The sequence below is a fragment of the Pantherophis guttatus genome, chromosome 1, assembly GCF_059756535.1.
Source record: "Pantherophis guttatus breed Tessera chromosome 1, ASM5975653v1, whole genome shotgun sequence".
NCBI lineage: Eukaryota > Metazoa > Chordata > Lepidosauria > Squamata > Colubridae > Pantherophis > Pantherophis guttatus.
The window spans coordinates 150,315,506-150,341,830 of record NC_142063.1 but is presented as its reverse complement, the minus strand read 5'-3'; the positions used below and the strand labels follow the sequence as shown (position 1 = coordinate 150,341,830).

Sequence of the window (26,325 nt, the reverse complement as noted above, 5' to 3'; positions counted from 1 at the left end):
TGATGGCAAAATTAAAACAACAATTTGGGGAGATACCAAAAAAGGGAAGTCGATGCAGTATAGAGATTCCTGTCGGTCCACTTGCTTTTAAGATAAAGCAAAAGAGAGACTGCCCAACACAGTAGAACAAGCTCAAAGGAGTACATTATTAAATTCATTTCAATATCTCTAATCCTGGGCTCAACTAAATCAAAATCAACTGGAAAGAGTAGGTTTTTCTCCTTTAAACACTTTTTTGGTACAGTCTCTTTCAAAGTCATAAAGCTCGCTATCTTGCATTTGCTGATAAAGATCTGATCAAATTCTGTAAATTTCAGATGCTACATATTACAGGTCAGGTATTGGATAAAATGATCCCCCGGATCTGGCCCAAATTAACTCTTAAACTGAGTTATAGTGCAAAGCTGTAATTTTTAATCTTGGTTTACTGAGTAAGCCATAATTGGTTCAATTCATATGACAATAAATCAGTAATAAGTAGAAAATGCTTTCTACTTATGCTAAACTAAAAATTTATGCCAAGCCATCGTCATATGCTGTTGTCATAACAGGCAATTTAGTGCAATTTATTCAGTTGAACTAAGTTTAAACCAAATATGGCTGTTGCAGGTGGTTGAGATCTTACATACCATATTTTTCGGAGTATAAGACGCACCTGTTTCCCCCCAAAAGAGGGTGAAAATCTGAATGCGTCTTATACTCTGAATGTAGCCCAGCTTCTCAAACGGAGGTTTCAGAGGCTGAAAAAAGCATCAGAAATGAAGCTTCAGAAAAAAAGCCTCCAAACAGAGCTTCAGAAAAAAGCCTCAGAAACAGAGCTTCAGAGGCTTTTTTTTCTGAAGCTCTGTTTCGGAGGCTTTCAGAGGCAGAAAAAAAAGCAAGGCACAGAGCTCACAACTAACGAACCTGTTGCTAAAATTCACCTCTGAGAACAGCTGATTGCAGGAGGCTGATCCACCCGCCAATCAGCTTTTTTTTAATTTTCCTCCCCAAAAACAAAGGTGTGCCTTATACTCCAAAAAATACAGTAATACAAAGCCATAAACTTTGATTTATTGTTCTATACCATATGCTGAGCTGAAATTAAACAAATTTTGACAAAGCTTCAAATTTGCACAATTCTGTTAATGTAACTTTACAATAAAGTTAGGGCTAGTACTTCTGGGTGTGTGCTTTTTGTCTGGACTACTTTATAAGTTTGTCTACCTTGCAAGTCTGAAAGTACATCTCACACCTCCCCCTCACCTTCACAGTCCCAAAAACTAGGAAGAGTCCTATCTGAGATGTTTGCCATGGCCCCGTACCTACTGGGGACTCAGCTACCTCTTATTTGACTACTGCTTTGTCTAGTCTGTGGCTCTTCCCCCTATCTCCCATAGCCATTGCCACATACCGTTAAGTTTCCAGTTACAATGCATCTCTTTGATCAAATTTCCCAACCAACAAAAAGTACTGCAACTTTCATCATCATTTATACCACTGCATCATTGCCATTCCTCTCTCCCTGTGGTCCTTGGAGGCTGAAAAAAAAAAAAACCCTCAACAACAGAAGGGTTGCCATCTCTTGAAGGAGAATCCATATCTCCTATTGCCATATAAATCCGGGGGCACCTGCCCTCCTGAACCAGGCCAGGACTTTAATCAAATTCTGGCAACTCTTCCCTCTATGCAAAATCACTCATGTGCAGAAGCTTGACACGCAGTATAGCATATTTTGAATGAAAAGAGTTGTGGTCTCTTACCAACTTGGGCCAATGATTCTGGTGGAGGTACAGCTTAACTGCACTTTTCAAAGTGGAGTCTAGAGTTGTTCTTCATCTGTGATGATTTGAGATTATTCAGCATCATTAAATATACATGAAGCTAAGTGCTAGGAAGTTGCAAATTACTGCATGACACAATGGCTGAAACATTTCCAGGGACACCTCACATTTTTTTAAAAAAAAAATCAAAGCACCAGCGGACTGAACTTCTCTGCAGTACTATATTTTGATTTTCTATTTTGCTGACTTTAAAGAAAATGGTTCAGACTTCGGCTTGTTTTTCAGAATTTCCCACAAATGAATGCTTCCACGTCCTCTGTTATTCTACATCCAATAAAATATATTGTGTGTGCTGAGGTCTCACGGTACCTGTAGGATGTTGGTATATAGGATATTTCTAAGCACATGTTTAGCACAGGAAACTCTGATCACGGCACAAGCCTAGTTCAGAAGTCCTTTCACACAAAAAATGGCCCCGGTTTCTCCCAGTTTTCTTTTCTCAGCAACATAGTTTGTGAGAAAGCTTTTGAATTGTTACCATTCCTAAAAATGTTTATCAAAGGGTACATCTTAATTTTTATTTTATACCTTTGAGTCAGTGTCGACTGTAGGCCCAGAGAAATCTCTACACTTTTCATGGCAAAATTTCAGAATCTTGACTTTGCTGCTCCTTCCTAGGACTGAGAGACTGAGCCCAAGCCCATTCAGCTGACTTTGTGCCCAAAGCAGGACTAGATCAAGTCTCCTGGTTTCTAACCTAGTATCTTAAACCACTAAACCAAACTGGTTCTCTGCATCTTAATTTACCTTCTGCCTATTCCATCTCCACATTGTTGCTTCTAGAAAAGAGGAAATTAACTATTTGTTCATTTGCTTGCATAGCCTTCCTGTTTCTCTTACTGCAAAAGGGGGGGTGGGGAATCATTATTCTGATATTTAGTTTCTTTCCACGTTGCCTCTACAGAAAAGAAAAAACAGGAAACGCATTGCATTCCCTTTGATCAACAACAATAATTTCAGGATGAAAGGAATTTTCTTGTTGGATCTGCAACAAGGTGAACAGATGAGCAGGGATATATTTGACTCTGGCTTCCCCAGCTATCTAGCCCTTCTCTGCCCAGTCTGCCTTGGTTATGTTTTAATAATGATCTTGTTTAAAATAGATACAATTGTAAGGCATGGAGTTTTATAAAGAACTGATATAAGAGGTTGATCACTCATTTGGCCTTACAGTCTAAAAGAGATGCACAGAAATAACCAAGGAATTAAGGAAATGGGGGTGGGAGGGGGCAGCACGCAGTCATCAAAAAAATATGATTATTTCAATTGTACATCCTACCTACAATTACAATATAGGTTGATGGATTTAAGGAATGCGAGCATCTTCAGGATCCAAACAAATCAAGTTACTTATTACCAGGTGAACTTGGTGTTTTCTGATGCAGTTAAAATCTTTGAATTAAACCATAACACATGTGGAGATGTAACAACAATAAGAACAGCTGCCCTGTAGAAGATGAGGAGGTAGACTTAGTCAGAGTTGTTCCAGAAGGCAGGCAAGAAACAAGAATTCAGAATAGATTATAACTGGATATCAGGAAAGAATTCCTGTTGGTCAGAGTTGTTCAGCAAAGGCATAGGCTGCCTTGGGAGGCAGAGAACTCCCAGATCTTGTCAGGGTTTCAAGTAACAGCCCATAGGAAATCAAAACTCCAAGGCAGGGTTCCTCAAAGTATAGATTTATTAGGCATGTCATATTGGCACAGCTGGTGAAAATCCAAATCTGAAGTCCCCTGGGTTTCCCTCCCACCCCAATTCAAATCCAAAGTTCTTCTCCACATTATACACAACCATCACATGCCTGAATCAGGTCTCTCTTCCCCCTCCTGGATGCCTCCCATCCATGCCCCTCCAGGTGCTGGTGAGAGTGTCCTTTGCTCACAGAAGAAAGAATGTTATTTTGGCTACATACTCCCCTCAGCTATCTCTACTCCCCCTTTCCTTTCCCACAGCTCCAGCCAGCCTCACTGTGGCAACCCTGAAGATGCTCAAAGATGGCTCCAGATGGTTGACAGATATTCTGAGACCCGGCTCCTTGAACCCATGCTCTTTCTACTGAGGCCTTGTCTCAGTTGAGCTATGTATTAGGCTTGGTTAAGTTTCTAAGCATAAACAAGTCTAAAGGGACCAAAACATCTGCAAATGAATGCCAGATTTGTTCTGGGTGGAGGATTCTGAGGCCACTCATTGGTTTGCTTCCTCTTGTTGTCTTTTGATCTAAAGTTGGTAAAGATGTTCCTGTCCTCTGCTAGGCCTCAAAACACAGAATAAATATTGGCAGCAGCATCCATTATTTATATCTGTAAAGGGTGCCAACCACAACAAAGGGACTGGAGCATATATTGCATTTTCCCTACTTTTCTTTTTCCATTGGCTCAGCATCTTTGGCCTTGCTATATTTGCATTCCTATCCCATAAGAAGAACCCTGGATTGAAACCTCTTGACTCAATGAGTGTGCCCTGAAGATTATACCTAATGTAGCACAACAGGAGATGGTTATGTAAGAGAGTATATGCAACTCGTGTAAAAAAGCTGATGCTCCTTCTTTTGTCTCAAAAACTTTGCAGAAAAACAGAACTATATTCTATTTGCCAAAATTAGCATAGATACAAAAATGCACTAGTTTATAGGCTGATGGAGAAAAAAAAGAGCATGTATGGAGACCATGAGGCCTTGGGAGGTGCTTGAAATTCATTGTCTCACATGGGCTAACACTGCCACGGGAGGAAAAGCCAGAGGTCTACAGAAGGTCTCTGAAATAGATAGTTGCCTTCAGAAAGGCAGATGGGCTGCAGATTACCTTCCCTGCCAAGCATTTGCCTTCTTGGTCCAACTGGAGGCAGTGGAGTTCCCATCCTTTTTCTCACATCTTTCACCATAACTTGTACAGGGCCTGACAGCTGTTTAGTGCAATCAGAGCCAAGGGCAGCGTCTCCAAAAAAAAAATCTAATTGAAGTTAAATTATATTAAACTGAAAGAAAAAGAGGAGGCGTACAGCTTTCAGGTTATTTTTCGATATGGAAGGCAGTCCTGTCTGATTAATTAAGAAGTGCAGTTACTGAAGTAAATGAAAAATGAAACAAGAAATCTCTCTCCTTTTTTTGCAATTTAGTCTTTGAGAATGGGACAATAAAGTAAAACCAAACGGTCTACATAAATAATAACTTTGGTCATAAGCAAGTGGTAGCTTAAAATAAGTAAAATACACTGTCATTCCCTTTGTTTTTCTATATGTCAGTCAAAAGATGTGTTGCTGATCTGTGTATTGTTTTTTTACAACAGCTGCTTGACATGATCATTTAGGGTGCTCTTGCTATTTCCTCCCCTTTGTTTTTTAATCCAGAGCAACATTCACAGATTGCACTAAGCCCCCTTGGGGTTTGTCTGATTGTGATTTTCTACATTGTGGGAATCCAGCCACTATGAGTTGCAAACCATGTTTCACTTCTAAAGGCAATGCAGAGATTCATCCTCTTAAAGTTAACTGAATTTTAAAAAGGCTCTAATATGTATGACTTAATGCAAGGTATGAAAAAGCCAGCCATTTATAGTAATACTCCTTGATTTACGACTGCAATTAAACCCAAAATTTCTGTTGCTAAGCAAGACGGTTGTTAAATGAGTTTTGCCCCCATTTTATGACCTTTCTAGCCACAGTTAAGTAAATCACTGCAGCAGTTAAGTTATTAACACAATTCTTAAGTGAATATGGCTTCCCCATTGACTTTGTTTGATAAAAGGTCATAAAGGGTGATCACATGACCCCAGGACACTGCATGCCGGTTGCCAAGCAACCGGCTTTTGATCACATGACCATGGGTTGCAATGGTTGTAAGAGTGAAAAATGGTCATAGGTCACTTTTTCCAGGGCCGTTGTAACTTTGAACGGTCACTAAACGAATGGTTGTAAGTCGAGGAGCCTGGATGTGGATGAAGCAAGGGAGGAAGGCCGAGTCCCTTCCCATGCCCACTATTGAGCACTTTCTAAATAAGACTCCTGGCAGTTACTATCTGAGCCTCCTCCTGGCGGTGCATATTTTTGGCTTTCAAATTTAGAAGCATTTATGTAGAAAAAGAAAGAATGATCACTTAGTAATGCCTGCACGGAAAAGATGCTGCACTGATTTTTGGCTGCTACAGCATGTACCTTTTAAAGGTGGCACGGGATCAATAAGTCTAGGAACAACCTTTTAAAGTAATCTCTCCCTCCCCCTCCCCCTCCCCCTCTCTCTCTCTCTCTTTCTCTCCCTCCCTCTCTCTCCCTCTCTCTCTCCCTCCCTCCCTCTGTATGTGTGTAGACAATTATTTTAGATCTTGCCAGATAGCCAGGCACCCCATGATTCTCATATATATATATATATATATATATATATATATATATATATATATATATATATATATATATATGCAAAATGATGCTGTATTTTCTTTACACCAGTGCAAGAGAAATTAACAATATGGATCTTAACGACTACAAGACACTTTGCGCTCGCAGAATGGAAACTAATGCTTTTATCTGTGGGGCACTGGTTCTTGTGTTTATTTTATTTTAATGATTGACTTCGCTTCTGTTATCATTATTCCAGTGAGTACTAGTAAAAACTCATAAAAGTAAGGATCGTTCATCCCTAGTTTGGAGGCATTAATCATAAATGCTTACTGCTTTTTTTTTTTCCTTAAAAGAATAAGTATACTCAAAAGGATAAAAACATTTATTTTGTTAACAGCTGCATAGCGGTTCAAACACAAAACGGAACATTGTTGCAGATATTTTTGGATTGAGTTACAGCCATTAACACGAACATTTCAACATCATGTTCATATGTTTTTCCAGGGCAGAGGGCCTCACTAAGGCTTGCCCTTGCTTCTCAAGTTTTGTCATTCAGTCTCACTGATAAAGCAGAAATGGCAATGCAGAAGCAGTTTGGAAAGGAACCCTGACTTTACAGCTAAAATTGCGCTGCTTACCCCAAGCTGGCTGGGGGACTCTGGGAGTTGAAATCCACATGTCTTACAGCTCCTAAGGTTGAGAAACACAGGCTTATCCTAATCCTAGATTTGCAGAATTGATTGCAGAACCAGCTTCCTTAAATTTCATGGCTTTAACCCTGGACCAAAGCCCATGGAGATCATAGGCTAGTAATACTATCTACATAGAGTAGACCATTGCTTAAACTGAGTGCTAACCTCACTACATGCCTGCCACCCACTTCCTCCAGTATTTACTGCCCAGCCACCCACCCCATATCATTCATACATTTCAATCATACAATACATACATACATAAAGCCCCAGTATACTCATTTTGTACAAGAAATTTTAAACAAGAAAACAGTTTAACTCCCTTTGGGTTTTCAGCAAGGGGACATTGCTCCAAGGATCAGTTGAGAGAAATGCAGCCATGAAATCTAGCACGCATCCATGTCTTGAAGTGTACAAGGAGTTTCATATAAATTCTCTTGGCTGCTCCTTATACACTACAGTAATAAACTTGGAAAATAGGCCACTAGTATTCTGCTCTTGTTGCGAATGCAAAATTGAGGCCAAAAAGAAATGGCTTGACCAACTGGCCAATGAATTCATAGCCCAAGTGATATTTGAAGCAAGGATTTTTGCCAGTTTCTTTATTAGCTTCAGTCTTCTATAACACTACCCCAAGAATTATCTAGATCAGGGGTCAGCAACCTGTGGCTCTGGAGCTGCATGTGGCTCTTTCACCCCTCTGCTGTTGCTCCCTGCCACTCAAAATATACATCATAACCACCAATGTGCGACACCTGACGGCACACGATTTATTGAGGTTTTCAACCCCAGTAGGCCAACCATGGATAAATCCAAGAAAAGAAAAGTTTCAGAAGAAAACAGAACATTTAATTCAACTACATATGCTAGTTTTGTGGCCGCTCAAGAAATAGTCAGGCATGGGAAGGGTTTTGTGGCTCCCGGTGTTTTCTTTTCTGTGGGAAACGGGTCCAAATGGCCCTTTGAGTGTTTAAGGTTGCAGACCTCTGATCTAGATAAATGTTGATAACTTGGAACCACATTTTCACCATATATTTGGCCATTTTTCTTAACTCATAATATTTAGAAACAGACCAATATTTATTTTAAAAATATAAATGCCACATCAGTGAAAGATTTCTGAACCTATCCTCTTTGTAAATGAACTACTTTCTATAAAAACTTAAAATCTTTTCCTAATGAAAAATATTTATTTGCAAGGAATGGAACTGAACAGATGAGTTTCATTTTTATGACACCACCAGATACATACTAGGAATTTTACAAAGCTGTTTAGCTAATTGATTTAATTTACAGGGGGCCATATAATGGCAACCAGGGTTTTTCATTTATTATTTGAGCCTTCAATTAATTGTAATAATTTTCTTAAGTTTCAAGAACATGCTTATTTTTTAGCTCCTTGTATTATGTATTCCCACATGGATTATTTTTTTAAATATCTCAATCCATACTTGGTTGAGTGGAGAATTGCTTTATGGGATTTATTATAGTATCTGTGATATTATTAATGTTTCAAAGAAGAAGCACTGTGGTTTAATGATATTTTAATTATTAGTTATTAATTAATACAGCTCAAAGTTGAGAGCCGGTTTGGTATAGTGGTTGAAAGCACTGGACTAGAAACCTAGACAATGTGAGTTCTAGTCCTAACTTAGACACAAAGCTAGCTAAGTGTCCTTGAGCCAATCACTCTTTCTCAGCCCAAGGCAAAGACAAACCACTTCCAAAATCTTGCCAAGAAAACCACAGTGACCTTTCCAGGCAATCATCAGGAGTCAACAAAAATTATATTATAGCAATATATGTTATTAGAAATATAATGATTTTTGTTTTAAAAATATGAGAGTTCTTCCCTTACCAGTCTGTGAGGCTTTTATCAAAGTTCACAAATGAAGTGCCTAATATCATTAAATGCTGATGAAACATTTTGACTGCAACATGCTATGTATGTGTGTTTTGGAATGTCTTACCAGAACACATTTGAAATATTAAAGGAGATCTTTAGAAATGGGGTTAGAAATTAGTAGCCACAAAATCTGCTTCTATGGCTAGATAGACTGTATTTAAATGAAGTTAATGAAGGAACGACAGCCTATTTGTGAAATAAATCTTGTCTGATGCAGAAGTAATGAAATTGGAAATATTGAATCTTTTAAAAATCGTGGATTGCAATACAGAGAAGGTTTTTAAAATGGAAATACAAGAGGCAGGCTAAGAGAATGACTCAAATAAGGGCTGTTTACTGGATATACAAAAGAAGCTAGCTGAGGTTTTTAAAAGTAAAGGGGAAGTGCCAATGATAAACCAAGATTGGACAATATTTTTAATAGATTTTAAAAAGAAACTTCTTAAAGCCTTGAAGAAGCCTATGTGATGGCACAAAGAAGAATTGGAGAGAGATTAAATCCTACAATAATAATTGAATATTTGAACCTTAAAATTCATAGAGATAAAATGAAGGGGTATAAAACTGGTTTATTTGATCAAGGTTAAAATAAGACATATTTATATGAAATTCTGGCAACTCTACAGATTTTTTGCTGACACCAGGTTTGATAATTAAAAGTTCATGTCTTATGGATTTGCTTATAAGATAAGGAAGGGATTATGGGAAGAAGAGATATATTTGTGAACTTATAAAAGGTGAAGAGTTACCAAACTTGTTTATACTTGTGATGAAGAAGTCACTTCTTTATACATATCTTTTCTTTTTCCTTTTCTTTATTTTCTCTTTTTAATTTCTCTCTGAGTCTAGTTTGTATTAGTTTTCATTTTTGTAATTGATTTCCAGGGCTGTGAATGTACATTTAGAAACCTTTTAACATTCCCAACAATCTTCTTAACTCATTTGCTCAGACTTGGAAATACAGAAACTAAAGGGACAGTTCAGTGGTTTAAGGACTGCCGCCAAAGCTTTGTTCTCTTCTTATAAATGATGTAGCAAGCAAGCAGGATTTGAAAAAGATAGCAGTACTGTGTGACTCCATCCTCATCCCCTTTGATCAAATAACACTTTGTTCTCTGGAACACAAGTCGGTAAATCTGTCTTTAATAAACCAGTAATATTCTGACCATCCCTTCCCAAATGGACTAGAACAGACGCATCCTTAATACAAGAAGGGTTCAATTCAGGGACACGTTGGTTACCACGGCCATTGTAACTAACCAGCGCTCAAATAGACTGGCATAGAAGCAATATATCAAGGACAAAGATTCCAAGAAGAGCCTGGATATTTATGATCCTGTCTGTTTTGCCTGAAAGTAATTCTTCTGAAGAAATGATTGGCCTGGAGACACCAAGATCTCTAGCATACAAAGCACATGCTGTATAATGCAGCTGCTCCTCAGAATATACAAAACTGCTATTGATTTGCCCACCTAAATTAACAATACCTACTTGGGTGGAAAGGTATATTTCTCATCATTTGCAGTCTGGATCCTTTTTACTTTGGGATAGCAGTAACTGGACTTGCCGCATACAAAGGAAAGGAGGAATTTCATTTAAAAAACTTAACTTGAACGATCCACCCTGCTCAGAAATCAAAATCTTATTCAGGATGGATCCTCTTATTCAGCAGAGAATCCTATTACCCATACATTCATTGCAGTGGTGGGTTTCAAAAATTTTTACTACCGGTTCTGTGGGTGTGGCCTGGTGGGCGTGGCATGGCTTGGTGGGCGTGGCCCACCCCACTCCAAGGGAAGGATACTGTAAATTCTCCATTCCGTCCCCAATCCAGGGGAAGGTTACTGCAAAATCCCCACTTCCTCCCGATCAGCTGGGACTTGGGAGGCAGAGAATAGATGGGGGCCATGGCCAGTCAGAATTTTTACTACTTGTTCTCTGAACTACTCAAAATTTCTGCTACCGGTTCTCCAGAACTGGTCAGAACCTGCTGAAACCCATCTCTGATTCATTGACATGCAGCTGTACTATATGTTATACCATGCCTAGAGTAACTGTAGGGTAATTTTCCAATGGAGTTTTCCCTTTCCATTGTATTAAAAATGTTAAATCAGATGCAGATACTTAGCTAAGATAAATGTACCAGTGATCCAAAACTGAACCCCATTTCATTATAGGTATCCTATTCTTGGGATAGTCCATTTGTTTGCGAGCATGAATGGATACTTCTTGTATTAGAACATTAAAGAATGTTCTGTAGAGTATATTTGAGAAATGGAAAGGGGTCATCATTTTTGCTGTTGTTGTTGTTCCATGAGAACTTTGTAGCTATGAAGCCTGCTTGACAGTAAAGATAGAAGCTCATAAAATAGTATTGGGTGCATGTAAGTAAGTTAAATAAATAGAAGAGAGAGAAAAAAATACATTCCATAGTTTCATACTAATTTCTGCAGCAAGTTTTGCATTGCTTCTCTTGGCCTCTGAAACACAAGTCCTACTGGAAAAAGGAATAGGTTGTCTTACAAACAAAGAAGCTGGCCTTTCCCCAACTCTGTTCATTTTTTTTTTCTCCCTCTCTTTCTGTTCTAAACCCCCATTGTGATCTGCGCAACCAAGGGGAGAAAAAAATAAAACCGTCTCCCACTTCAACATTCATAGCTGCTTGGTTGTATGGAGGAAAAGCAAATCACAGGTTAAGAATAGGTAATGAGTAGTAGCTCCAGGAACCCAAAGCACATGGTTAGGCAGGCATGGGCAAATCACTTGTTGATAGCAATTGAAGGTTCAGTCATACAACCTCCTTCAGAGCAGAAGTTTGTCTTCAGCAGAATTATATTAGAAGGAGCAGCAAAGGGTAAAGAAATCTTGTCTCCAAGATTCTGACATACCTTTAAAGTTCTTCATTCATTTAGGAGCATATTCCTAAAAGGAATCATGGAGTATTTAACTAAATGTGCTTACAATGGTCAAAACGGGTTTCGAAATGTGGGTACTTCATAAGCATGTTCAGCTTTATATGCCTGTAAAAGATTCTCAAGGTTTTTCACTGAATTTGCAAAAAATCTCCAAAGATTCTTGACAATAGTTAGAAATGGGATTAATTTTTCACACTTATGTTCCCTTCCTAGTTAAGATCAACTGATATTACAGATAGTCCTCAACTTACAACCTGGATGGAGTCCAACATTTCTTTTGCTAAGCGAGACAGTTAAGTGAGTTTTGCCCTATTTTACGATCTGTCTTGCCACAGTTGTTAAGTGAATCACTGCAGTTGTTAAGTTAGTTAACACGGTAATTAAGTGAATCTGGCTTCCCTATTGACTTTGCTTGTCAGAAGATCACAAAAGGTGATCACAGGACCCCACGACACTGCAACTGTCATAAATATGAGTCAGTTACCAAGCATCTGAATTTTGATCACACGGCCATGGGAAATTATGCAACAGTCATGTGAAAAACAGTCATAAGTCACTTTTTTCAGTGCCATTGTAACTTTGAATGGTCACTAAATGAGTGGTTGTAAGTCGAGGTCTACCTGAATAATAGCCACAGCTATTATTCAAAGCCTCAGCACAGTCCTCAGCTCACCTACTCAGTCATCCTGTCTCTACACTTGGAGATTCACCTGTGGAAAGTGGAAGGATTAAAAGATGACAGCAGTTTCTATTGTCCTGCTTTGTGTTCTCTGGTCCTTCTGAAACAACAACAAAAATTACCATAAGTGTTTGCCCAATATACAGAAGAGAACTTCAGTTTTACCAAGAGAGGTGCTTTTGGGTTCAATTGTGGTCAAGTGAGCCCAAAATTTCTGTGGCGAAGACCTTTGTTAAGTGAATTTTGGTTCCATTTTTACAACCTTTCTTACCTCATTTATTAAATGAATCATGGCAGTTGTTAATTTGTAACGTAGTTTTTAAATGAATCTGGCTTCCACATTGGCTTATCTCGTCAGAAGGTCGCAAAAAGTGATCACATGACCCCAGGACACTGCGAGCCTCATAAATATGAGCCAGTTGCCAAGAAAAATGGCAATTCCAAAAAAAATTTTTTTTTAATTTTGATCACATGACCATGGGGATGCTGCAATGGTCTTAATTGTGAAAAATGGTCATTGGTCACTTTTTTCAGTGGCGTTGTAACTTTGAAGGGTCACTAAACAAACTGTTGTATGTCGAAGACTATCTGTATAAGCTATGTAGTTACATACACAGATGGATTTGTATGGGATTTCTCCACTGATATACTTCCATTTTCACCTCTTGCCCTAGTCCTGTGTTACTGATCCTTCAGAAATGCTTCTAAGCAATTGTGTCAAAGAAAGCGACAGAATATCTGGAGCCAGACAGAAGAGAAATCTACACATAATTCAATACGGTTACAGCAACTGAAGCTTCCGTGCAACAGGGCAAAAGAACTTTGTCTACGTTTTTCAGAAAAACACAACCCCTTAAGGAGGGTTTTGAAGGAATAGAGGCATCTTAGTAGATACGATTATGAAGAAAATGAATATGCAGGTGAGACCTAATTGACATAATTACACAGACCTTAGGACCATAATAGGAATACAACTTTAGTTGAAATCATCTCTATGGTATGCTGCAACAGGCAAAGGGGGGAATTAGCATTTGAAAAAACATTAGCAATAGGATAGGAAGGACACTACACCATCTCCCGCTGCCAGATCATGTAGAGTCATATAATATTTACATGGTGCAAGCAGAATTAGAATATCATATAATTCCAATTACTCCATATCAAAAAAAGTTTAGGAGAGGGATGGATAGATGGATTAAACAATCTTTTTTGAAGAGAGTGAATGGATATACATTATTCTTTCCATTAGTTTTTATGTACAAAGTACTATCACATAAGAGCAAACTATCAAAAGAATCAAGTCTTGTTTATCAAAATAAAAAGTGTTTTTTCTTCACTCCTATTATGAGATTCCTATTTTACAGATAATTGTGGTAGTTAATAGAATAAATGGTCTGAATGGATTAAATTCTTGATAGAAAGTTCCATTCATTACTGACACTCGTGGTGGTGTTAATTATCACCATGGTTAATTGATCAATCCTCCTTCTTAAGAAGAAACTTACCTATAGTAATAAAATACAACAACAAGAAGAGGAGAAGATCTATTTTGAATTGTCCAGGATAATTCATCTGAATTGTAGATGACAGATTACCTGTTTTATAGTTTGATAGTATTATCAACATCATTTAATACACTGTACAGTCATAATCAATCTATGCAATATTTCAATGAAGAATTTTAAAATATATTCACTTCATTGGAGAGTCATTTTTTAAATTCCCCATCATTTTCTAGAAAGTTAAAAAGTACTTCGAGAGAGGAGAAAGAAATTGAACAATTATACAGTAACTCACAAAAGACTTAAGTTTACCCAGTAACAGAATTCTGCATAAGTCTCAATTCAAAACCAAGTATTAGTGTTCGCTTTTACTTGCGTTTGATACCTTTCTCAGCCAAATAACCATCCAAGGAATTCTGAGGTTATAATCTATAGAAAATAATGAATGAACATTCTAGCTAGCCAAAATGAAAAAGAAACTCTAGTCTAGAGTCCGATCTGCACATATAATAATATACATTGACCTCCAGACATATCAAATACCTTTAGCTGAAAATGTGACACAGTCTTTGAACAACAGAAACTGACCCAAAGGTTTTGCTTTCTCTAAGCAGCAACACATTTACCTATGTTCATTTGCTGATTTAAACATCCCTTTAGGAAATTCATTTTAGAGAATCTGACCTTCAGTTCCTCTTCCTTTGCCTTCCGCTCACCAGCATGAGACAGTGACACCCAGGCAAAGCATGCCTCTTTCCTTATTATGCCTCGCTGTTGCTCACACTAGCTGCTGCTATGCAGTCCTGTAGAATGAGAGCAGGAATTGTGTTAGGTTAGCTTTTGCTGACTGTCACGCTTCTCTAAACGCTCGCTCATCTCTAGTCTGGCTATTCCTGCCAGGGGAAGAAGGACATCGGTTTTCCAGAGCTAAGCTTGCTTTTCCCAGAGCAGTCCAGGAGGAAAAGAAAGGGAGAGACTGGGGCATCTTCCCACAAACCAGCCCACCTGCTTGCCAGTGTTTGCTCTTCCTGCCAAGGATGACATTCCAGATTCAGTTCTGACTCCTCATTATGTAAGGCAGTCTAGGTCAAGTGTAGGAGAGAAAGAGAGAGAGAGAGAGAGAGACTCTACTGACCTGAACAAGCTCCGGATTCAGCCTAATGCTTCATGGGAGCATGGAAGTTGGATTATGACCTTTTGCTGCATCTACTTAGGTAATATTTTTAATTGCATGTTTAATAGTATGCGGAGAGATTTTCCCCCCCCTCCCTACAGTCATGCGGTACAATGAAGCGAGGTGGTGGCGGGGAATTATTCAGAGAGAAAAATATGTTCTGCTTTCTTGCTTGGATAGCATATTTTTACTAGGTTTTGGCTTTGAAACAGTCTGCAAATGAATCGATAATATATTTGCTTAGCAAACATCTTCTCTGCCTGTGGGGAGAATTGCTGTTGATTAGATGGATTAAGCAATTAAACAAATCCATTTCCTTCATGGTGTGCTGTGAGTGCAGAGAGATATCCATGAAAAGGGCTATTCACTGTGACTTTTTGCATTGCTTGGGATATATATATATATATATATATATATATGAATCTAGAAGCGATCCTTCTTTCACAAGAGATCTGTTATCTGTGCTTCTGTTTATTTTTAAAAACCACTGAAGATCTTTGCATATAGATAGATAGATAGATAGATAGATAGATAGATAGATAGATAGATAGATAGATAGATAGATAGATAGATATAAATGTGTGTGTGAATGATACTGCAGACAAAATTCTAGAGTGTGTACTCTGCAGAGTCTAGACAAAGCACCTTTGGTGATGGTTGCGGTAGATGATTTGTGCAGGTACAGCGGTTTAAGAAATATGCTGAACTCTGTTCAAGCAGCCTGCGGAGGGGAAAATACTGATTCCCTAAGAGGCTCCTATTGTTTCAGTTTACTGCAACATTGAGAGGAAGAGAGCGGTTGAGAACTCTGATATGGGCTGCATCAGAATAGGCCTCCAGCAGTAGGCAGAATACTTGCGATGCAGCAGGCTTGTGAATGGAATTTCAAGAGCCCAAGAGCTCGGTTTGTCAGAGAACTGGTGCTTAATGAGGTGGCATGATTGCTTTGAATGTGCCCTAAAGCTGGAGAGATTTCTGCAGGACCTTGGACAGCGGCGTGGGGCTAGTCTTGAGAGAGACAAAATGCACAGTTAAGGTTCCTGTTTTAAAAGCATGCATATACAGATGTGTTTTGGGTGACTGGGCTTGCTTGTGTGTGAGAGAGAGGGAGGGAGGGAGGGAGAGAGAGAGAGAGAGAGAGAATTTAAATTAAAAGCTAGCAGGGGTGGGGGCAATGTATTCATTCAGTCAGCACACTAACTCATTAAATTGCCAGCTGGTTGTTGAATTCTGGAACGCAATATTCACACATGCTGCTCCCCCCCCCTTCTTTAAGCAGTGAAGCATCTCTAGCATATAAGAGATAGGAAGGGCTGTCCTTATTTAGCTGCAGGATGTTGCTTGTGCCTTTCATTTCTCTCACTTTGGTCCAAACAAGCAGTGAATATTTTCGGCTCTTTTATTCATTCACATCTAAGGGTAAGTAGCTTGATTCTCACTTCCTAATTATTATTGGGGTGAACATTATTGGGGACTTTAATAGAAACTGTTAAAGTGAGAGGTGGTGAGACATGGTAGCTTTTTAATTGCTGCTATTTATATACAGGTTTAATGCACAAGAGATGGGCTGTACAATGAATTCCAGGCTTAAAGTCTTCTCATTTCTGTTATGAAGAATTATGCAAGATGTGATGTTTAAAAGATACATTTATGGTAATCAGAAATACCACTGAAAAGTTTTTCTTAAAACAAAAATTCAATACCTGGAGAGACTAGAGAATTTTGGATAAAAGAAGACATTTTGTACTATTGTGTAGCTATATGTTTTAGTCCTCAGGGTAACACATTTTACAATTTTTTTCAAACCTATGTCCAGGTTTATTTAATAGAAATAGATCCCATTTGTTTCAGTGAACTTTGTTTCTGAATATAAGAGTGTAACCTTATGAATTGTTTAGATCTACAGCTATTTTTTCTCCATTAGGGGGGTACTATATTGTTCTGCATTGGTAACTGAAAAGAACATGTGTATATTACAGAAAGTTGTGGATATTGATTCAATTCCATTAGCCTGTCAAATTGACATATTTCTATTCATCATTATGATGTGAATTCACAAATCTGCTTAGAACGTTCTCCTAAACGAGAAAGTATAGGATAGTAGGTGTAAGACAGAATGACAGTGCAATTCTATATTTGTGTAGTTGGAAGCAGGTCTCATAGAGTTTAGTAGGATAAGTGAGTTAAAACTGCCTTCATCTCTAGACGACATGGAGAAGGGAATGATGGGTATTATAGTGTAGAAACCTCTAGAGGGCACTAGGCTCAGACAAGTAATATAATTCCCATTGAACCTTTTTATTAACACTCCACAACTATCATTAATTCAATGTAATTGTGAAACAGGATTACTGGTTGAGTTCACTTATCATGCTAAGCCAGAATGTAATTTTATTGGCTTTGACTTAGCCTGTTGAATTAGTTAAGTATAGTTTATGGCTTAAATATCTAATCCAGCCATTCCATATTAGTAAGACATGGTTAAAACAAACCATAACTAAGATATATATTAACCCATGCTATATCTCAGTGAAGCTTGAACGATTATAAAGAGGTGCTTGGAAAATTGGTGAGACTCATTGCAAAGTTTAAACAAGGAATGAAAGTTTTGAGAGCATTATCCATAATTTGATTTGGTTGTACAACATACCACATCATGTTTAAAACATACTTTTTATTTAGTGCAGAATGTGACCTAGCTATTGTGGCTTGTGAACGTATGTTTGATGACTGAGCAGATTCTTTACTCCCAGATAATTGTTTATAAAGTATGGCTTAGAGTGTCTGAATAAGACTGGTTTTCTTATAGAATTGGGTTAAGCTGCCTTCTTGCTGTTGCCATTGCATGTTTTCCATGCACCCTTGTAGCCTCCTAAGCAAACTAAGTTATAGAATATGATCTTGGTCATGTAAAAGGTTTGCAAATGATGTAGGAGGTCAGATGCTTACAAAATGCCCCACAGGAAGTTATAAAAAACTCAGTATTGCTAAGGCCAGCCTGTATGGATGAGTTTTGTGGAAAGCCTCTGCAGTTCTGGACAAAGAACTCAATAGAATTTTAAGCAGAAGACTTCTAATATTGTTATGTATGTATATATATATTATTATAATATCTAAAAACATAACATCTCACATAGTCGGAAAAAATACAATGTCATCAGATAAACTTCACATCGTGCTCTTAGCAACCATCTCTCTGTTCCCCTTTTTTATTCCCAGTTCACAGTCCTATTATTCTTAAATTTGGCTTTTCTTGCAAATCATTTTCTGACTAAATTAGTTAGATACCATCCAAATAAGTTGAACCTAAAGAAATCATGGCTAACTTTTCCGTATTGAATTTACAAAAGACAGCTAACCTAAGATTCACATCTTAATAGCTTGATAAACTCTAAATCCCTGCCCCCCCCCCCCCGTTTAAAAGTTCAATAACAGAACTATTGCTAGTGAAATACTGATATTGTACCAGGATATATAGGTGGAACTGCATTTAATACCCTGTCTCTAAAACCATGGAATTATTTCTATTTAATTTTGTATGTTTTAAATCTTAGAGCATTGTTATTTTATGATGGATTAATGACTTAATTTGGTAATGAGAGAGACCAGAGACTGTTGGTTGGTTGAATGAGACTAAAGAGATGCACTCTCACTGCTGGTAAATGGCCTGCTGAGCTGGGGCAACCTCCGCTTGCTTGGGCTGCACAGCATAGCATTATCTCGGTCACTCTCACTTTGTGCTAAATAGGAAGAACTTTCTGTGTTTTCATACTGCAAAAACTTTACTTGCACAGCAGGCCAAAAAATGGAAGTTGGAGTCTGTTCTTTGGGGAAAGTTGCACTTGACAGTGAAGCTCTCCCCCCTCCCTCCCAAATGACACTTAGGAGGATGCAATGGTGCCAGTCTATCACTAACATTTTTAAAGGAAGGTGAAATTTAGTTGATTTACCAAGTATTTTTTGAGTGGCCCCTCTGCTGTCTTTGATTCTGTACTTGATAAAGATACATATACCCTTCCTCTACATTCCAAGTTATTTCCCCTTGGAAGGGAGTTAGGACACTATCTGATGGGCAAAAAAAGCACATTTGATGTTACCATAGACAAACTTCCACAACTGTGTATGATTTTCCATGTCGTCTACATGCTAATTCCTACATGGTAGTAATCAGTACAATTGCTGGTTATCAAAATCCCCAGAATTGGCTAAAAATGGATTGTGTAAAAAGCAGGTTGTTGTAATAATATTTTAATTCTGAATGACTCTACCTCCCAAAGCATTTTATCATAAAATGGACCTCTTATATAGTGTTCCATAGTATTCCAACTCTGTCTAAGCCTGCTTAAATTTACATTTGAATTTTCACAGCAGTACTAGAAGCCAGCCCTGGGTGTTTGTGATTTGAGCATTTAATGGCAGTGATTTTAGAATAATCACTGAGTTATTGCAGGGCTGAGTCTGGATATTATGCTGTGCCATAAATGGTTAGTTTATTGTTTGATTTGGGGCTTAGCCTGAATTCGGCTATTGTGGTTTCTAAACCATAGTTTGTGACTTGTTGTATTTCTAGCCAGCCATTGTAAATAATTGCTCTTCTTATAACTTTTCAGAGTAGTTGAATCCCCTTATACAAATGGATTGGGGGGGGGGATTCCCCCCTTTCAGAAATGCTTTGGAGTAGCAATAGTTTGGATGAGTGGGGTAGCAGTGAGTTAAAAGTAGTTAAACAAAAGTATTTTCCTTCCCAGGGACAATGTTGAAGGGCAATTGGGCACCCCTTAAAGGCAATTTTTTCCTCCTTTTATTATTCCACGGTCACTTGCCCTTTCTGTCATTCAGGAAAGGAGCAGCTTCCAGTTGCTGTGCTCTCTTCTTCAGTATTGTGTGGGGCAGGTCACCCAGGCAAGCAAACTGACAGGAGTAAAAGTACCCGAAGGAGATTCCACCACTAACCTCCTCTGGAGCTTGTGAGGCTGACTTCTTCACATAATATCAAACCAGTCCATGGAATTCAATTCAAACAGCCATAAGATAAGAAGATCCTTATCTAAACAGTTGCTCTGTTGTAGCCAATTCTGAGGGCTTGCTACAAATGTCCCCTCCCCACCTCTAGCTTTGACAATTGGAGTGTCCTAAAGACACTAAACTATAAACCAAGAGTCTTTGAGTTTTAGCCCTGTTATAGGCATGGAGGTAATTTGGGGCCTCTATTGTAGGAGTAGGCCATGCTAGTCTCCACTGGCAAAAATAAAAAATGAGTATGGTAGCATCTTTTCATTTATTATGAAATTTATCTTTTCTGACTGACATATTTTTATTAAAAGGCGTAAGCTCCCTTCATCAGATGCAAGAGTGGCTTGAATTGGTGTAGAATTTAAATTAGTGTGGGTGGAGAAACTGTTAGGAAAGGAAAAGAAGACCGGGTGATTATTCAGATGCAGATTTCATGTGAGACAGATTGCAGTGCTTTATCAACTAACAAATGTAATGTGTTAAAAACCTCTTGTATTTGTTGAGTTCTTCTGAGAGTGCCTGAAACCTTTTGATGTACATAAATTACAGTTCATAAAATCTTAGGCTTTGTAATAAAGTTTGGTAATGAGAAATGATGCTATCAGACTCCTTCTCATTTATGGGGCCTCCAGTCTCCCTCTGCCCTGGGAAGAAGGGAACGGCAAATCACTTCTGAAAATGTTGCCAAGAAAACTGCAGGGACTAGTCCAAGAAATTGCCACAAGTCAAGGCTAACTGGCACACCTGTACATGTGTGTGTGTAGAAAGAGATGGAGAGAGACCTAGAGAATCCAGGCAAGTATTTTTATTGTACAAACTGTTAACAAGTATGGAAGGGATAAACTCTCTTGAAATGGTAAATTGCATGTAACATTCTCTAAGATCTTTTTTTTTCTCTCTCTCTCTACAATGATCTGACAGTCATCTACCCAGCATAGGCTTCTAAAATTTTGTTGCAAAAACTGTTAACAAGAAGACAAGTCACAGAAAATGCTTGGCTTTGATTAGATATAACAAGTCCAGTGCCACCTACTGGCAAAATGATGAAGTGATACTATCCAAATAAGCGGGGGATGAGGAGCCTGCAGCTGCATAACAGGCAGAGAAAAAAAAACCTCAGAAAGTATCCTCCCTAACTTCCCAAGCTTTAAAAGAGACAGGTTTATATTATCAGACCTGCAAGACTCTCTTAACATAGCCTCATGAAAAAGTAGAATCTGGTTGGGTTTCCTCTGGTCTACTTGGGAAGGCTGACATATATACAAAGTTAAAGAATATGTAAATGACTTCTGAACTTTTCAGAATAATCACAATTTTACTCTTCTTTCTTCCTCTTAGATATCACACAAGTCCCTTCAGCAAAAAATCTATATAAGGTTTCCAGTCTTTCTAAAAAAAAAACCATGTTGTTTTTTCTATGACCAAACAGTTTGGTTTTGCCATTCCTACAAATTCTGACATTTTCACAATTCATTTCTTCATTGTGGGGATTTCATTATTCTTCCATCTTTGTGCATAAAATTATCTTGCTACAATATACAAAATCAATCTACCATGTGTCTTTTTTAATTCATTGTCCATAAATCCCAATAAAAGAGGTTTGGTTTTTTTGCAATACTAATATTTTGCATCATAATGTGAATTTGTGATGCACTGCAAAATTTCTTAGTTTTCCCATAAGTCAGCCATGGATGATTAAAAAGTTCCCTCATGATTTCATAGTTCCAACACTGGTTTGAAATACATTTATGCATATTTTGATAATTTCTCTGGTGTGGTATACCAACAATACATCATTTTAGAAAAAAAACCAACCTTAAATTATGACACAATGTAAATTTAATACCAGTTCCACATTATCTTCCAAGCGTTCATTCCTATGTTATACCAAAAGTAATAGCTCATTTTGTCATGCAGTCTTTAATTTGTTCTTCTATTTCAAATCTTTACAAATATATACATTTTTGCTATTAGATATTCATCATGTATACATAATTCAGTTTCAAATTCCTTTTGTGTTATTCAATTCCGATTGTCTTTTCAGCTCCAATCCTGTAGTTGATGTCATGCTACTTCCCAAGACTGCTACAGTTCTCTTCCATTAACTGCACCATCAACTTCATTTCACTGAGATCTTTTACATCATGAATTTGAAATAATTTTTTGAGCTAGATAAGCAGCTCAATTATTGTGCTGAATCCAGTAGATAAACAAATAAGATTTTTGCACATTTAGTGAAAATGTCTTTTCCCTTGCTTACTCAGCATGACCACCCAAAATTGTTGCAAAAATGATCCACCCCTTGTGGGATGTTCTTCTACAAAAAGGGATAGATTGCATTCAGGGTGCACTTATTGGTTAACAAGCCCAGATGAACACAATTAAACAAGTAAAGCATGCAGAGAATTGTACCATAATACTTCTTTAACTATAGTGGGCTGTCAAAGTGCCTACCTTCCTTGGTCTTTCAAAAAACATTGTTAGAATTATGAAGATATCCATGAATAGTTTATTATGGCCAAGGGCCCAAACCAAAAAATACTACTAAAGACAGTAAAAGAATATATATATGTATGTATGTATGTATGTATGTATGTATGTATGTATGTATGTATGTCTTTTTTCCTTTTTCGTAGGCTTTTATGTGCATATTCTTTCTAGCCAGGTTTTACCTACGTAAACTAAGTTGTTCTACAGCCCTGGTTCTGTGAAATCTCATTCACAAGTTTCTGGGCCTTTTTTCTGCTGACAAATTGCAACACATACATACATACATACACACACACACACACACACACACACACACACCTAAAGATAATAAAAGGAAACAAAACTTTACATAACATCAAGTTGGTCAGCAAGTATATGGAGTTACAACTACAGACCCTTTGCGCCAATTGTTGCTTCATTTTCACTGCTGCTACATGATATTTTGCTACAAACCAAATAGTACAGAATTTGAAATCTGAAAAAAATAAATAAAATCATATATAAACCATATATAGCACAAGGCCAGGATATTTGCAGGACTTCCTCCTACCTTCTTGAAGTTATCTGTTCTTTCCTGTCACATTGGATAAAGTAAGGATGCTCCAGGTCCCTTCTCTTAAATGGTGCCATCTTGTGGCACCTAGAAAGTGTGCCTTTTCCATAGCAATCCCTGGACTATGGCATATCCTTCCCCTTGAGATCTGGCAGACTTTACCTCTTAACCTCCCAGAAAGCTGTTCCCCTGTTCTAAGCAACCCAGAGTCGTGATTCTAAGATACAAATCTTTTAAATAAAAAATGAATCAATAAATGTGGTCAGTACATCCAGAGTACTGATGAAGCAAGAGCAAGATACAAGTGCTACAAATGTCCCTTTTGATACTACAGTAAAATAGCATAGGTTGGATTATTTAAATATATCTAGTTCTGCAACATTGCTTAAAACTTGTTTTTATTTTGACGATTTCTTTGTTTACAAATGGATAATAAGCATAAACAAGCAACTGTAAGGCCTTGAAGATCTCCATAGTATCTCACGTACTTTTTTTCTCACATACAGATTTTTCAAAGCATGATTGTTTTCCTGAGAGAATCATCAACCAATCTTCATCAGTATTTCTGGGGTGAAAAATGAAAGTTGGCCTCCCAGTTGTCTGTGATCCTCTTCAATACTTACACAAATGCAAAAACGCTAGACAGTATTTTCATTGTTCACAAAAGTTGTTCTCAGATGTAGAGATCCCTCAACTATCCAGAAAAAGTAGCATCTTGTAGTCCTGTGCCATTCATTCAGTGAATTGCTCTTCTGGATTTGCACCTTGAAGTCCCAAAATAGTCATTGCCTGAAGACTGAGCCTTCTAAGCATATGTGTGCCTGACCAGAAGACATTTCAACCAGTCACTCCAGCTGCTTCATGGCTTCAAAGACAAGATTCAGAGAGAAGTTTTCTCATAAGCAAAATGCCTCATTGAATGATTTGCACAGACTTGGCACTTGTAATTTATGCTGCGTGTATAAATTTCCTTCAGTTCCAAGCCAGTGGCACTGTAGGAAATGATGGAAAGAAAACTATTTTGCATCTTAATGTGAACAGGGCTATTTAGTGGTTTCTAACTTCACCAAAATAATAAATAAGAAAATAATCCATTTAATAATCCAGTTAAAAATGAAGAGGGAAACAACTGAAAAGAGAAATGTAAAGGTTCTGGAAATGCTCATTTCTTCAGAGTTTGGTCTCTTCTGTGTACCTGAATTTGGCTTTTGGCTGACTTCTTTTTCTCCTGAATTGGCTCTCACAAATAAAATTAGTAAATATTTAGCACTTAGTGTACCTACGCATGAGGGGCCCTTGTGCTCTCTGAGCTTGTTTGTTTTCTTGCCCAAACTAGGTAATATCATCAGTGTATTCTAACTAAGCACTAAACTCAGGGAGTGCCAAGGATCCCACATTTCAACCCTGAGCTACAAATATTCCCCTTTATGGGTGCATATGTATTTATTTTGCCAGTAGATGGAGCTATCCTGTAAAGATAATGCACTCTTTTTTGCTTCCTTTTTAAACCCCCCCCCTTTTTTTTTTTCTTCCCTCCTAAACTACCACAGAACAGGAAACTGAAGCTGAAGATACTGCAGAGGTCGCTTCTTCTCTCCCTTTCTTCCCACCCTGCAATGAAAATGCAGCACTTTGGCATGCTTGAAAATCTTTCTTTGCAGTGGAGAGTCAGAGGAATTAGGTTAGAGATAATTGCATGACAACTATCATTCCTAGATCCCCTTTTCTCTTCTTCTTCTTCTCCTTCTTCTTCTTTTTATAGAATACAATATAAAAATTTTGGTTAGTGATCAGGTAAGGCAGCTACATCATGTTTTACTGGAGGCTTTTCTGTTTTCCTGTTAAATGTAACCTTGGATTCATGCCCTGCACATAGCTCCCCCCCCAAAAAAAATTGGTATGCATTTGAGGGTTTGCTATCTGATAGAGATGGACATGAGGTCATTTTTGCATGTTGTCGCAAGCAGAGTTTGCCTTCCTCTATCCATCTGGGTACTCATCACTTCCGCCCTTCATTTGCCTATTGTTTGTTGTTGCTCTTGTTTATTTGTTTATAAAACACCAAACTCCAAAAGATTTTGGGTTGTCATAGTCTGCATACTTCTAGCTGTCATATAAGAATACTTTTATTTTCTTTTGGCAGTCAGCTAGTTCCTTACTCTGAAAGACATGCTGGAAACCTAAGTTGAGATTGAGTATCAAGGCAATGATAGGGATGAACAGCTTTTCCCATCCTATACTTATGTTTATGAACCTAAAAGGGTTTTGTTTTTTTTTGAGGACTATTTAGTACTGTCCTGTTTCTATTTTCTAGTGGACTAACCATTCAAAGCAAAATGCACAATTGAAGGTCCTTTGATAATGTAAAGAGCGGAGCATTGTTGGGTCTAAGGATTGCAGACACCAAGATCCCAAACTTCAGTATCTGATTTTTTTTCTAAAAGTGCACAGCATGTGGTCAAGTGACCCTTTCAATATTTTTTGCTCAAATGGATTTGTCCACTGCTTCCTGCCAGAGGTAGGTGCATACAACTCAACCCTTTCATTTGTTCTGCCTGTGCTCCCTTTTCTCCAATGACTTCCATCTTGGCAAGAGGTTTTTGCTTTGCATTATTAACCTAGAGGTTTCATTGGGTAATGAAGCCTTTAGGATTTCAGACTTGTGACCAAAGAATCACGTTGATGCCATACTTTAGAAACCCCAAGTGTTCTTAGTCTCTTCCTTCTAAATGATACAACTTTTATCTGGAAATCTCAAGTTCCAGATACACCTACTGTGATTTCATCCAGAAAACATATGCAGAATATTTGTGACGATTAGGGTTATTTTTCTCAAATCTTGCAATCCTTTAGAAAGAAAAATGAAAGGCTTAAAACAAATCCATAACACAGGTTACATTTGTGGTTTTTCACCTGGACTAAGCACTATAGTTATCATTTTTACTCTCTAACCTATCCAGCCATTCTCTTGCCTATAGAATTGTTTACAATTCCCAATAAAGAGAAGGATACATGATACCCACGGCAACTGACATCCATGTGCTGGAACTTCTTTTCTCACTTCATCTTGCTTGCCTTGTGAATATGCTGGCTATATAGTGAATTCACCACATCATGCTAAATGCTCGTAGGAACATTGACAACAAAGAAACACTTTAGACATTATCACATAGTATCGTTTCCACTGCCAAATCCCTGGAAAATATTTGAAGTCCACTGTGCAGGGGCCTTCAGTTTTGTAAAGAC

General features: G+C 37.9%; 1 protein-coding gene across 1 annotated transcript in view; it reads left to right on the top strand.

The window, feature by feature from the left end:
- Positions 1-14,973: 14,973 nt before the first annotated feature.
- Positions 14,974-26,325, top strand: part of LOC117671051 (sodium channel protein type 1 subunit alpha) — a 104,286-nt gene continuing 92,934 nt past the window's right edge. Inside the window, exon 1 of the mRNA XM_087882007.1 lies at positions 14,974-15,063. The gene's annotated coding sequence lies outside the window, so the exon portion shown is untranslated. The remainder of the gene's footprint in view (positions 15,064-26,325) is intronic.